A 13,780-nucleotide genomic window follows, 5' to 3' on the forward strand; every position below is an offset into this window, starting at 1 on the left:
ATCCATAACCCACTGAGCAAGGCCAGGGATCAAACCCGAAACCTCATGGTTCCTAGTCGGATTCATTAACCACTAAGCCACAACAGGAACTGCAGTAATATTTTTATTAAGCATCTGCTATATACCAAATCCTGTACCAGAGGCCGAGGACCCTGAATTGAAAGACATGGGCTGAATGGAAAAGCCACAGGTAGGGCCTGATGTTTTCACACCCACTTTGTGGAAGCCAGAGTGCTCCACCAGGTCCATGGCTCCCTTGGGGCCTGCCCCCCAGGCAGCCCGTCTATCCTAGAGGACATGGCCACCCCCAGGACATGGCCTGGCTCGAGAGCTCTGCTCCCAGATGTAGTCAGAGTGGACCAGGCCTGGCTGAGTCAATCAGGTGCTCTGTGGGGAGCTAGCTGGCCTGGGAGCTGCTAAGAGCTCATGTTGGTGAGTCAGTGGAGCCCATGGCAGACAGCTGAGTCACTGCAAGAGAGTGACTGCCCGGCTGTGAGGTTGGAGCGCTTTTGAGAATCTGCTGAAAGCTGGAACCACTCTGCCAAAAAACACTTAGACACAACATTTTGCACTGGTTTCAGGAGACTCTCAGACCTCTGCTGACCATCTGTGAATGTCAGAAGGAGAAGTGGGCTAAACCCCAAAGAGGGGAAGTGACAGAACAGGTCACAAGACCAGTAGAACTGGGACTAGAACCCTTCCAGGCCTCCCGGTTTACCAGCTTAATCTCTCTATCCCAAGCACCTATCAAAGGTCCATCTGCCCTTCACCCTCCTGGAAAGTCTTCCTGATCCCTCCAGACTCTGGCTTCTGTCTCTTCCTCCTACTTCTAGAGCATCTGCAAACACTTGCTCCAGGCTAGGTTTGAAGGGTGAACAATAACAAAGATGAGATTAGACTGACGAGTTCCTGAACCATCAAGGAAAGCAAGAACTGGGCTATAATGCAATTGACTACATCAGCATATCTTTAAAAAGTGAAGCTTCCTTTGGACCTTGGAATTTAGAGGAGGGAGAGAAGAATCAAAAAGGCAAACTGGCATTATCTAATAGTGACCACAACCGGCATTAACTGACTGCCTGTTATATGCCAAGCTCCCTCCTCCCTATCACTCTACATACATGGTCTCAACTCGTTAAATCAAGGATCATGCCCATTTTAAAGACAGAGAAACTGAGTCCCAGGAGGCTGACTTACCCAGGATATCCTGGCAGAACCAGGATTCAAGCCCAAGACAATGTGGGGCCAAAGCCTCTACCGCACAGCCTCCATTGAGTACGCCCAGAATTGCCCAGGAGTGACATGACTGGGAGACTCACCTTAGTGCCAAAGGTTCAAGGGCCCTCAGGGCCTGATGCAACCAAACCTTTCCATGTTCAAGTTCCACATGTCCAGGACAGACTACGAACTTACCTGACCAGTCTGATGGCAGTGAGGAAAATTGTCTGCTTGTCTGGGCAGATAATTCCGCTCAGGTGACAGGACTACAATTCCTTATGGTAAAGAGTGTTGCTCTGGCTTTCATTTCGAACTTGTGAGTTTGTTTGTGAGCTTCCTCTGCTCTGAAACATTAAACTTCTCACGGGGCCAGGTGGCCTAAGACCTTTGGACTATAGTAACATCATCAAAATTGTGATGCTCAACTGAAAAGAGCTGAGGCCGCAGAAGGAATCGTTGGGACTTTGGGAAGCATAAGCATTTCAAGGTCAAATCTGCCCCTTCAGCCATGGAAGTCAAATAATGAGTGGTGACGCCTGGCCACCCCTGGGCCAGGCCCTGGGTATGTGACAGCAGAGATGTCGTCCTGTCCTCAGGAGGTGGCAGTCCAGGTGAGGGCTTCAGATGGGTGGACACCCGCCTTTTCTGAGAGAAGACTCAGGCTGCCGATTTCTGAGCAATCTCTTCCCCCCACTCCTCTCCGTGGAGGATTACCAAGGTATGCCCGCCCTGACCCAACTCCTTCGCCAAGGAGACCTGTGCAGCGCCAGATTCCTTCTGGGCCTCTCCTAGGGCAACAACAAGGTTAGTTCCGATCAAGTTCATATGTACATCGGGCTCCACAAGATAGAGGCGCCCTTCGCCTCAGTCACAAACCTACACTGAAGTCAGCCTCGTTCACTTCTTACAAGAAACACCTGTCAAGGAAACTTACACCAGTCACAATCCTCCAACTCAGCTTCGCTCGCCCAGCTCATCCTAGGAAACAGGACTCACCTGACCTCCCAGCCGGTCTGGCCCAGTTTCCAAATTGCCTCCTCTGATGTGTGATAAAACACTCTTGTCCCCAACTGCTCAAAAGAAGTGGGCTCCCCTGCTTGTGCTCCCCCACGCCACGGATTGTTTTCCCTGGAGTAAAGGACACCAAACATGGCAGAACTGTTTTAGTTTTGCCACTTGACAGTTCTCAACAGACCCCTGCCCCAGCCTTCAAGTGACCTCTGGTCCTTCCTTGGAGCTCAGAGCATCACGCAAAGAGGGCAGGCTTGCCCTTCAAAACCCTATCACACAAAATCAGAGGAGAAACAGTAAAAAGATGACTGGGGCCCTGGGGCGGGGGAGGGGTGAAGGGATGAGTAACAGGAGCACAATGGATTTGAAATTATTCTGCATGATACTGACACAGTAGACACGTGACATTACACATTTGTCAAAATGCTAACACAAAGAGCAAACCCCAATGTAAATTATGGCTGGAGTTCCTGTTTTGGCACAGTGGAAACAAATCCAACTAGTAGCCCTGAGGATGCGGGTTCAATCCCTGGCCTCACTCAGTAGGTTAAGGATCCAGCGTTGCTGTGAGCTGTGGTGTAGGTCATAGACCCAGCTCTGATCTGGCATTGCCGTGGCTGTGGTGTAGGCCAGCGGCTGTAGCTCCGATTCGACCCCCAGCCTGGAAAACTCCATATGCCGCCAGTGTGGGCCTAAAAAAAAAAAAGTCTTTTAAGTTAAAACAAAACACAACAGACAAACACCCTGCCACAAAGACCAGACCGTAAAAGCCCTCCTGGATTCTGCCTGATTTGCCCCAGAGGTAAATTAAAGGGTCTTGACCTTGCAGACACACTGGGACCTCCAGTAGCTCCTACAGCACTAAAGCAAAGTTGAAATATGTTATGACATAAAGTGGAAAGTCAAAGCACAGAAAATTTGTTTAATCTGCTCCATTTGGGTTTTATTAACTTTTTTATTTATTTAGATTTTTTTGGCCATGCCTGTGGCATGTGGAAATTATCAGGCCATGGATTGAACTCCTGCTGCAGCAGTGACCCAAGTCACAGCAGTAACAGTGCCAGATCCTTAATCCAGTGAGCCATAAGAGAACTCCTTCCATTTAAAAAAAAGAAAAAAAAAACAAAACCATTTGGGAGTTCCCGCTGTGGCTCAGTGGGTTAACAGTCCAGCTTGTCACTGTGGAAGCACCAATTTGATCCCCAGCCCAACATAGTGGGTTAAGGATCTGCCACTGCTGCCGCTGTGGCGTAGGTTGCATCTGTGGCTCAGATTCAACCCCTGACCCAGGAATCTCCATATATGGAGAGGGTGGCTGAAGGAGAAAAACAAAACTGTTATAAGAAGAAATGGCCCATATCATTAATTATTAGATGAGGCTCAACATCATTAGTCATCGAGGAAGTGAAAATTAAAATCACAATGAGGGAGTTCCCGTTGTGGCGCAGCGAAGACAATCTAACTAGTATCCGTGAGATTGCAGGTGTGATCCCTGGCCTCGCTCAGTGGCTTAAAGATCCAGCATTGCTTAAAGATCCGTGAGCTATGGCATGAGTCGCAGATGCGGCTTGGATCCAGAGTCGCTGTGGCTGTGGTGTAGTCTGGCAGCTGTGGCTCCAATTAGACCCTAGCCTGGGAACCTCCATATGCCGAGAGGTCAGCCCTAAAAACCAACAAAACAACCAACCAACCAACAAACAAAAAACACACAATGAGGAGTTCCTGTTGTGACTCAGCAGGTCAAGAACCCAACTAGTATCCATGAGGATGCAGGTTCCATCCTTGGCCTCACTCAGTCGGTTAAGCATCCAGTATTGATGCAAGCTGTGGTGTAGGTCACAGATGCAGCTCAGATCCCGTGTCCAGGAGGTCGTGGCTATCTAGTAGGCTGTCAGCTGATTCAACCCCTAGCGGGGATACTTTCATATGCTGCAGGTGCAGCCCTAAAAAGAAAAAAGTAGGGGAAGTGCCCCAGAGCCTGCATGTCCCAGAGGACAGTTATTCTCCACCCCCACCCCCACCATGGGCCTATATCTGCTCCACAATTGTGGATTCTCCCAGGACCTAAAGGCACAGTCCAGAAGCATAACCACCTTACAACCTCATTCCCATGGGCAGCTCACCCTCATGCTGGTGGCAGGGTTATGGGCCTGCAGTGGCTGCAGTGGCAGTGATGCCAATGCTGGGGAGGGAAAGAGATCCCCAGCCCATTGTCACCAACCCTTCCCACACCAGCTGCCTGAGAGTTTGCTCTTATGGCCGTGGGCCAGGCCTCTTGCTTCCTCGTGTCTGCCCACAACCCTCAGGTGCTCCCACAGCATCCCCCTCCCCTGCTCCCAGCCTGTCCAGCAGGTGCTAAGAAAATAGCTGACAAAACATTCAGACTCAAGATGGTAGGAGCCTGCCTTCTGCCTTCCCAGAAAGCTCTTCCTGGTCCAGGAGGTCGTGGTCCACAGAAAGGGCCCTGATAGGAGTCAGGAGAGCTGGTTCCTGTTTCCCACTCATCACAACAGATGCAGGATCTTGGGCAAGGCACTGCGCCTCTCTGGCTGTGCCGTTCCCATCACCAATGGGATGGTGAGAGGCTGGGGCGCAGACTGTCAGGCCCCATCTGGCTCTCAACCCCCATGGTGATGCCATGGCTCAGAGCTCAGTGCTCCAGGGGTGTGAGTGTTCCTGATGTCACTGGACATTGGCAGGGGCTTTCTGGACACTGAGAGGAGTGAGGGGAAGGGCCGCGGATAGCTTTAGGAATGGCATTTAAAAATATAACAGGCTTGGGAGGTCCCATCTTGGCTCAGCAGAAACAAATCTGACTAGCATCCATGAGGATGCAGGTTCAATCCCTGGCCTTGCTCAGTGAGTTAAGAATCCAGCATTGCCATGAGCTGTGGTGTAGGTCACAGACATGGCTCAGATCCCACGTTGCTGTGACTGTGGCATAGGCCAGCAGCTGCAGCTCCAACTGGACCCCTGGCCTGGGAACCTCCATATGCAATGGTGCGGCCCTAAAATAAAAGACAAAAAATACATATATAACAGGCTTTTTTTCCTAATTGCAAGTATATTCACTGTTTGCAACTGAGAAAATGCAGAAAAGCACAGAGAGGGAGGTCAAAAATCCCTTCCCCTTAGGGCTACCTGAAAACCTTATCCCCAGAGGACCATAAAAAAGGGAGAGGACCTTCATTCACCTTAAGCAAAGTCTTACTTAGAGGCAAGAGAAGCTGTGAGTAGCACCCACCCTCTTGGGCCCTCTTCCATCCCTAACTGGAGTCAGAGCCTTGAGGAAGTTCATTGCAAGCCACAGCCTGCAGCTGCCTGGTCACATGCTCTGGTAGGAAGCCCAGCCAGCCACAGGGTCAGCCCTCCATAGAATCATCTGGGTGGCTGAGGAGGCCTGGGGTCATATGCTGAGCCCCAGATATGAGGCCAAAGTCTCCAAGTTAAGTGTCACCACTTTCAGAAAATGAGTGACAATCAAAACGTTCTTCCTCCTCGGTTCCTGGCCTCACACCATGCTGGGGCCCTCGTGTGGCATGCACAGTACAGGGCTGAGACCCAGGCCCCAAGGCATCAACACCAGATAGAAATTTCAGTCCCTCAGAGACAGCCCCCTAAGCCAGTGATCTTTCTACAGAAAGAAAAACTGAAACCCAGAGGCGAGGGAGTCCTCCGAGGTCACCCAGAGAAAAGCCAGAGCTAAACCCAAGTTTCCAGACTTCCTTGGACAAGCCTTTTCTTACAGTTTCGACCTTTTTGCCCTAGAAATAATCTACTAAAAACATCAATTTGGAGTTCATTTTATCGCAAAGCCATAAAGAAACTTGCCTAAGGAAAGAGGAGGAGTGATTATCAATCTTGAATCTGAAAGTTATAGGAACTAGGCCCCTACAGGGTTGAGAAAGACCTGAGCTGTCCTCCTTGGCCTGTAGCAGCTGGTGTTTATGGAAAAGACTTAATTTGCAGGAGGTCAGAGCCCACAGGCACAATGGGGGCTTGCTGCCCCGTGAGCGGATGATCCCATCCAGCTTTCCTGCCTCAATTTCCCTTCCTCCTTCAGGATGATGCTGGATTCTGACCTTCTGTAGACCTCTGAAGATGAGGTGTAGGTGAGTCCTACAGCCTCCAGTGGAAGCACCATTATTTGTCATCCTGACTAGGTCACTTTCGAGATTGAGCAGGGACATCTGGGCACCCTATCCGCCTAGTGTCCTGAGCTTCCTGGTGGGTTAAAGGGTCAATCAAAACAGGGCTTAAAGACTGGGCATGGGGTTCCACACCTCATGGGCGATAGAAGCTGAACTTCCTGTCCTATAAAACCTCAGTCCTAGCAGGGAGTAGCATAGACTGTAGGAGAGCATAATCATCAAAGCCGAAAGGGCCCTTCAGAGGTCACTAGACCCATCTAGATGATTGGCCTTATAGCTCATCAGGGCCAAGGGCCTGGCCCAAGGTCACTCTGCAGGAGATTCAGGATTCAGAGATTCTCAACTCTAGCTCAGTGTGCACTATGCCAGCCAGCTCCCTGGTGCCTGAACCCCACCCCCAGCATATACCCAGCCAGAAGCCATGTGCACAGCCTGGATTTTGAAAACAGTTTCTTACTCTGGATTTGTGTACGCCTTCGTGTGTGTAGCCTCCCAGACCTGCAGCCTGTATGGGCAGGCAGGTTCTGCACACAGTAGGGCTTTAGGTACCTAAAGGTCTAAAGTCTCATTAGAATCCCTGGCTATGCCTTCAGCGGTCAGCTGGTAACACAGCAGAGCCTCAACAGGGGAAACTGAGGCCAGAGGTGCTACCATGAGGGGGGAGCAAGGTGAACAGGGCTGGACCAGGGCCTGGGTGCCTGTTTTCTTTTTGTTTGTTTGTTTTGCTTTTTAGGGCCACGCTCAAGGCATATGGAGGTTCCCAGGCTAGGGGTCAATTCGGAGCTACAGCTGCTGGCCTATACCACAGCCACAGCAACGCAGGATCCGAGCTGCATCTGCGACCTACACCACAGCTCACAGCAATGCCAGATCCTTAACCCACCAAGGAATCGAACCCATGTCCTCATGGATACTAGTCGGGTTTGTTACTGCTGAGCCATGACGGGAACTCCAGGCCATTCAGATCTTAATGAGCAATGTTACTGAATAAGGAGATGCCCTTGAAGGGTCCACTCAGACAGCGCCAAGAGCAAGAGTCAAGCTAGGTTCCCGAATCACTGATTCTTGAAATCTTGAGTCTCTGGGACCCCAAGCCCTGGAGGCACAAAACAGGGCGAGCCTGAGGCTGAGTCTGGAGTCTCCCAGGAGCCCATCCCCTCACCAGCTTACCTTTTACCCCCTCCCTGAGAGTTAGGTGAGGCCAGACTAACTTCTCCTATGGGACAAATAAGCCTCAGAGAGATTGTCAAGGACACACAGCTGCTTAGTGTTGGGATTAGGCTTTCAGTTCTTTTGCCCTATCCTAGGCCTTTCCAAAGAAATATACTAGGCCTTTCCAAAGAAATATGCCAGGCAATGCCTGTGTTTTGAATATTTTATGCTAAAAAGGCCCCTGAGAGTTCCCGTTGTGGCTCAGTGGAAACAAACCTGACTAGTAATCCATGAGGATGCAGGTTCGATATCTGGCCTCACTCAGTGGGTTGAGGATCCGGCATTGCCGTGAGCTGTGGTGTAGGTTGCAGACATGGCACAGATCCAAAGTTGCTATGGCTGTGGTGTAGGTCAGCAGCTACAGCTCTGATTCAACCCCTAGCCTGGGAACCTCCATATGCCGTGGGTGCGGCCCTAAAAAGACAAAAATAAAATTAAAAAAATAAAATAAAAATGCCCCTGAATATTTTATTCAGGAAACATTTCCTGAATAAAACCACCTCTTACCACCGTCACGGCTACCGCCCTAGTCGAGACCACGTCCTATCTCACAGGATGGTCACAGGTGGCCTCTGGGGGTTTCCCTCCTTTGTCCCCCTGCTCTCCGTCCTCAGTGCCAGGAGTGTGGGTGCGGGCCTTCAATCTAGACTGGACAACACTCTCCCTTGACCCCATCCGTGTCTATGTCCCTGGGTGTCCGTCTAGCTTTGCCTCGCCCCCGTCCCTAGGTGTCCTCCCACGTCACACAGGAAAGGCACGCCTCGCCCCAGTCCTGTGCGAGGCACCATGCCAGGACAACCTCCAGGCACCCAGTGAAGGGGCAGTTTGAGAGGAAACCGTGAGGCAGGCCCGGGCCCTGAGCACACCGGTGAAGGCAGAAGAGAAGGCAGGTCCCCCACAAGGCCCCATTTCCTGCCATTTCCAGCAGTTAGAGATCAGAAGCAAACAGGTTGCCATGGAGATGCATGCTTATTTGAATTTCAAAAGTGGAGTCAGATGTTTTCTGACAAAAAGCAAGCGGGCTCCTCTGTTGGGCTGGCTGTGTCTGACTGCGGTGACAGAGCAGACGTTCCTCTTATTTTTAGTGGCCATACAGGCCAGGGATCAAAGCCACGCCACAGCTGTAACCAGAGCCACAGCAGTGACAACACTGGATCTTTAGCCCATTGAGCCATGAGGGAACTCCCAGACATTCTGCTTAAATCAAAGGAACTAAAGCTGCAGCCCCAAGTTTGGGTGAAAAAAAAAATATTTTAAAAATATTACAGTATACAGCAAGCCTCAAAATGCATCATCTGCAAGCTTAAATTTATGATTTAAAACATTTCAAATGTGTTCTAAAGGGTGTTTGTGGAGGGAGATTCTGGGGTAGCGCAGCAGAAAACAAATCTGAATGGTATCCCTGAGGAGGCGGGTTTGATACCTGGCCTCACTCAGTGGTTTGGGGATCCAGTGCTGCCATGAGCTGTGGTGTAGGTTGCAGACATGGCTCGGCTCTGACGTTGCTGTGGCTGTGGTGTAGACCAGCAGCTGCAGCTCTGCTTCAACCCCTAGCCTGGGAACCTCCATATGTCAAGGGTGCGGCCCTCAAAAGCAAAAAAAAAAAAAGAGGCAGCCGGGGGTTGCTTGTGGAGAAAAAGTGCTTATGAGCTCATTAAAACTGTCTTTCTACATGTCGATCAATTTTACCTGCTAAAAACATGTCCCCAGTGGCCCTTGACTGCTGTTTCTCCTTCCCATCCAGGGGTGTGGTGCTTTGTCCTTCCCTTTCTTGGAACGTTCCTCCCGGACTTTTTCATCCTGGTGTCACCTGCCACCCCGCTGTCATCTTCCCCTTGGCATCCCCTCGGTGTTCTAGCCCTACGTTCCCTTACTGTCCAGGGTACTTGAGTGTAAGCCTGTGGGAGGCAGAGTTCATCTCACTGTCTCCCCAGCCATGAGCTCAGGGCCTGGCACTAGGTGCTCTGGAAACACGCCAGAGCAATCTCTGGAGGAAGTGGGAACAGTTTAGAGCCAGCTGGGGGGCACATGAGCATTACAATTCGTTCTCCATATCTGCAGCTTCCAAATCCACAGACTCAACTAACTGCGGATCAAATACTAAAAAACAAACAAACAAAAAAACTAGAGTTCTAAAAAGCAAAACTTGAATTTGCTGCACCCAGCAACCATTTCCATAGCATTTATATTGTATTAGGCATTACAACAGAGATCATTTAAAGTGTACCGAAGGATGTGTGTGGATCAGATGCAAACACAGTTAACCCAAGGACACCAACCCTCTGCATAGCTGCAAATCTGCGTGTAACTTTTTTTTTAGGGCTGCACCTGCGGCATATGGAGGTTCCCAGGCTAGGGGTCAAATCGGAGCTATATCACAGCCACAACAATGCAAGATCCTAGCCACATCTGTGATCTACACCACAGCTCACAGCAACACCGGATCCTTAACCCACCGAGTGAGGCCAGGGATCGAACCTGCACCCTCACGGATACTAGTCTGATTTGTTTCCACTGAGCCACAAAGGGAACTCTGCACATAACATTTTTTTTTTTTTTTTGGTCTTTTTAGGGCCGCACCCGAGGCACGTGGAGGTTCCCCCCATGTAACTTTTAAGTCGGTCCGCTGTATATGCGGTTTCTCCACATCCATGTTCAACATCTGAGGGCTCAACCAACCCTGGATCGTGAAGCACTACAGTATATACTATTGAAAAAAAATCTGCGTCTAAGTGGACCCACACAGCTCAAACCCATGTTGCTCAAGGGCCAACTGTACTATGCCTGCACCTTCTGTAAGGGAGGTGAGCATCCTCAATTGTGGTATACATGGGTCCTGAAACCAATTCCCCTCGGATACCGAGGGATGGCTATATCTGAGGAATGACTGAGTGAATAAATGAAGGCGCAAAGGCATGTGGCACTGAGTGCCTGGAGTCCCAGTCTGACAAACGCCTCCCCGTCCTTCCTGACCCAGCTCCAGCTTTATCCAATTTGTTGCAATCTTGCTCAGTTCCATGATACATGGACTGACCTTGGCAGAGCTCCTGGTAACACAGTATTGTCAGATTAGGCAGCAAATAAGTGGCATCAGTTCCAAAGAGGCCTTGGGGTGGTTGACTCCCTGAAAAGCCAGCCTCAGCTCACTGAAGTTCTGGAAGGGAACTCAGGGGTGGGACTTGGGGCCAGAAGGAAGCCCATCACTGCCGAGCACTAGACTTTGGTCTGCAACAATGCTCACTGTCCTCTCACTATTGCTAGGCCACTTTATCTGGGTGTAGGGACACAGGACTCACTGGGAAACAAGATAGGCCTTCTCCCCGGGCGAGGAATCAGCGGTGGGCTGATGAGGATGCAAACATTTCCTCTGCTGCCCTGGCCACACCCACCCTAATGCACATGGAAGGCCAAATAGTGGGTGCTAAGAGGCGGGTACAGTGGATCCCTGTCCTCAAGAGACTCTGAAGGGGGCCACCGAGGTCCCATCAGATCAAGAGATGGCCTTCTTCCATGTTCTCCCATCTCTGGGGACCTCTGGAATCTCAGCTATTACTGTCATCTTCATCATCATCTCCAGAGCCACCACAAATGGCTTTAGAAATGTCACCTCTTCTGGAGTTCCCGTCGTGGTGCAGTGGTTAACGAATCCGACTAGGAACCATGAGGTTGCGGGTTCGGTCCCTGCCCTTGCTCAGTGGGTTAACGATCCAGCGTTGCCGTGAGCTGTGGTGTAGGTCGCAGACGCGGCTCGGATCCCGCGTTGCTGTGGCTCTGGTGTAGGCTGGCAGCTACAGCTCCGATTGGACCCCTAGCCTGGGAACCTCCATATGCCGCAAAATCGGCCCAAGAAAAGACAAAAAAAAAAAAAAAAAAAAAAAAAGGTCACCTCTTCTGATGGTCTTCACAAAGACCACATGGTCAAAATTTGTCATCTTTTTTTTTTTTTTTTTTTAACAAACATCAGGGAGTTCCCATGATGGCTCAGTAGCAACGAATCTGACTAGCATCCATGAGGTTGCAGATTTGATCCCTGGCCTTGCTCAGTGGGTTAAGGATCTGGTGGTGCCGTGAGCTGTGGTATAGGTCATAGACATGGCTCAGATCCCACATTGCTGTGGCTGTGGCACAGTCTGGCAGCTACAGCTCTAATTTGACCCCTAGCCTGGGAACCTCCATATGCCGCAGGTGCAGCCCTAAAAATACACACACACACACACAATCGGGTAAGAGAATTTTATGAATCATACTCCATGTCCACAGTATCCTCTTCATTGCAGATTTGATGCCTGTGAAAACTAGTAAGAGTTTATGAGAACGAGGCCCGGGCCTTCCATGATGGTCCCTGAATTCCCAGGGCCTAGAAGGGTCTGACATGAGGCACTGACCATCTTTGATAAAACAATGAGACTTGGAGAAGTTATAAACATTTGCCCAGCCAGAAAAGTGATAGCGATGGGATCTGAACCCAGGTCTCCAGACTGTACAGGGGTGAGTCCACCAGATTTCACACCCCTGGCAGTGTCCCTAAACTGGTTTGCAAGAAAGGGGAAAACAGAACTATCAATGAGCCAACAAGTCCCTGCTCTTTCTCCTGGGAGGGGATGGACTTGCAGAAAAGCACCAAGGAAAGGAAGATGGGCACCTTCCTCTCAGCACAAGGTGATCGCTGTGACACAGGAGAAGACGCCAAAGCAAGAGAGCTACTGCAGCCAGATCCCTGGAAGAAACGTGGGGAAGGCAGTTGAATGCCGTCCTAGAGCAGAGAATAATTATGTGCAACCCGGCCTGACTTCTGGAAAGCAAAGTCATGTACTTATCCCTCAAGCCATTTGGGAAGGAAGAGAGGAATTAAGGAGGAAAATGGAGGCCCAGGAAGGTCAAGTGATTTTCCCCAAGTCACACAGCCAGTCACACAGCCAGCCATGATTTGAACCCACTGTCCCCTTTTCTTCCACTAAACCATGGGGAGGGAAGACAAGTGAAGAAAATTTGAGTCTCTTTTTAGGGAGAAGATTCAGAAAAGGGACTGGCCTTAGAAAATGAAATGGAAAATTACCTTCCAAGGGTAGGCTCATACAGGGCTGGGGTAGAGAAGACAAGATCCTCCCTTTCATAACAATTTGGCAAGAAGTGCCAGGGACTTAAAAGTGTTCTTTCCAGGAGTTCCCATTGGGGCTCAGTGGCAGCAAACCCAACTAGGATCCATGAGGACACAAGTTCAATCCCTGGCCCCACTCAGTGAGTTAAGGATCTGGTGTTACTGTGAGCTGTGGTGTAGGTCACAGGAAGGGCTCGGATCCCGTGTCGCTGTGGCTGTGTCATAGGCTGGCAGGTGCAGCTCTGATTTGACCCCTAGCCTGGGAACCTCCATATGCCGCAGGTACAGCCTTAAAAAGCAAAAAAAAAAAAAAAAAAAAAAAAGTGTTCTTTCCATTTAGCCTAGTAATGCAACTACAGGAATCTTCAAACCCAGTTGCAGGCCAAAAAGAAAGAAAGAAAGAAAGAGAAAAAAAGGAGTTCTCATTGTGGCTCAGTGGTTAACGAATCCGACTGGGAACCATGAGGTTGCAGGTTCGATCCCTGGCCTTGCTCAGTGGGTTAAGGATCTGTTGCTATGAGCTGTGGTGTAGGTCGTAGACATGGCTCAGATCTGGCGTTGCTGTGGCTGTGATGTAGGCTGGCAGCTACAGCTCCGATTTGACCCCTAGCCTGGGAATCTCCATAAGGAAACTTTCTATGGAAGCGGCCCTAGAAAAGGCAAAAAAAAAAAAAAAAAAAAAAAAAAGACAAACCCAAGTGCAGGAAGATGTTAATGCAGCATTAGTCATAATACTAGAAGGTTGGAGATGATCCAAATGTCTCGCAATAAGAAAATTATTAAGAACATGGAGATAGTCATAGAATATATTTATAGAGCAAATTACAGTGTTGTTTGAGAGGGCTTTTTCCTGGTGGCGGAAATGCTTACAATTAACATGTAGGCAGAGAAAAAACGGGATGTGAAATTATTTATGCCAAAGGACAGCAGATAACTAAACCAGGTATAGGAGAAAAACCAGAACCAAACAGGCCAAAGCGGTAATGCGGTGACCTTTGCGGGAAAGGACTAAGAGGAATTTGGATTCTTTATTCTGCTTTTCTGTATCTTTTCCAATAACTACATTGCTTATAGTTTTTTTTTCCTTAAC

This window comes from Sus scrofa, chromosome 14 (genome assembly GCF_054392235.1).
Source record: "Sus scrofa isolate SSC_HxYL_T2T_F1_AM1 chromosome 14, Sscrofa_HxYL_maternal_Yorkshire_Landrace_v2.0, whole genome shotgun sequence".
Taxonomy (NCBI): Eukaryota; Metazoa; Chordata; class Mammalia; order Artiodactyla; family Suidae; genus Sus; species Sus scrofa.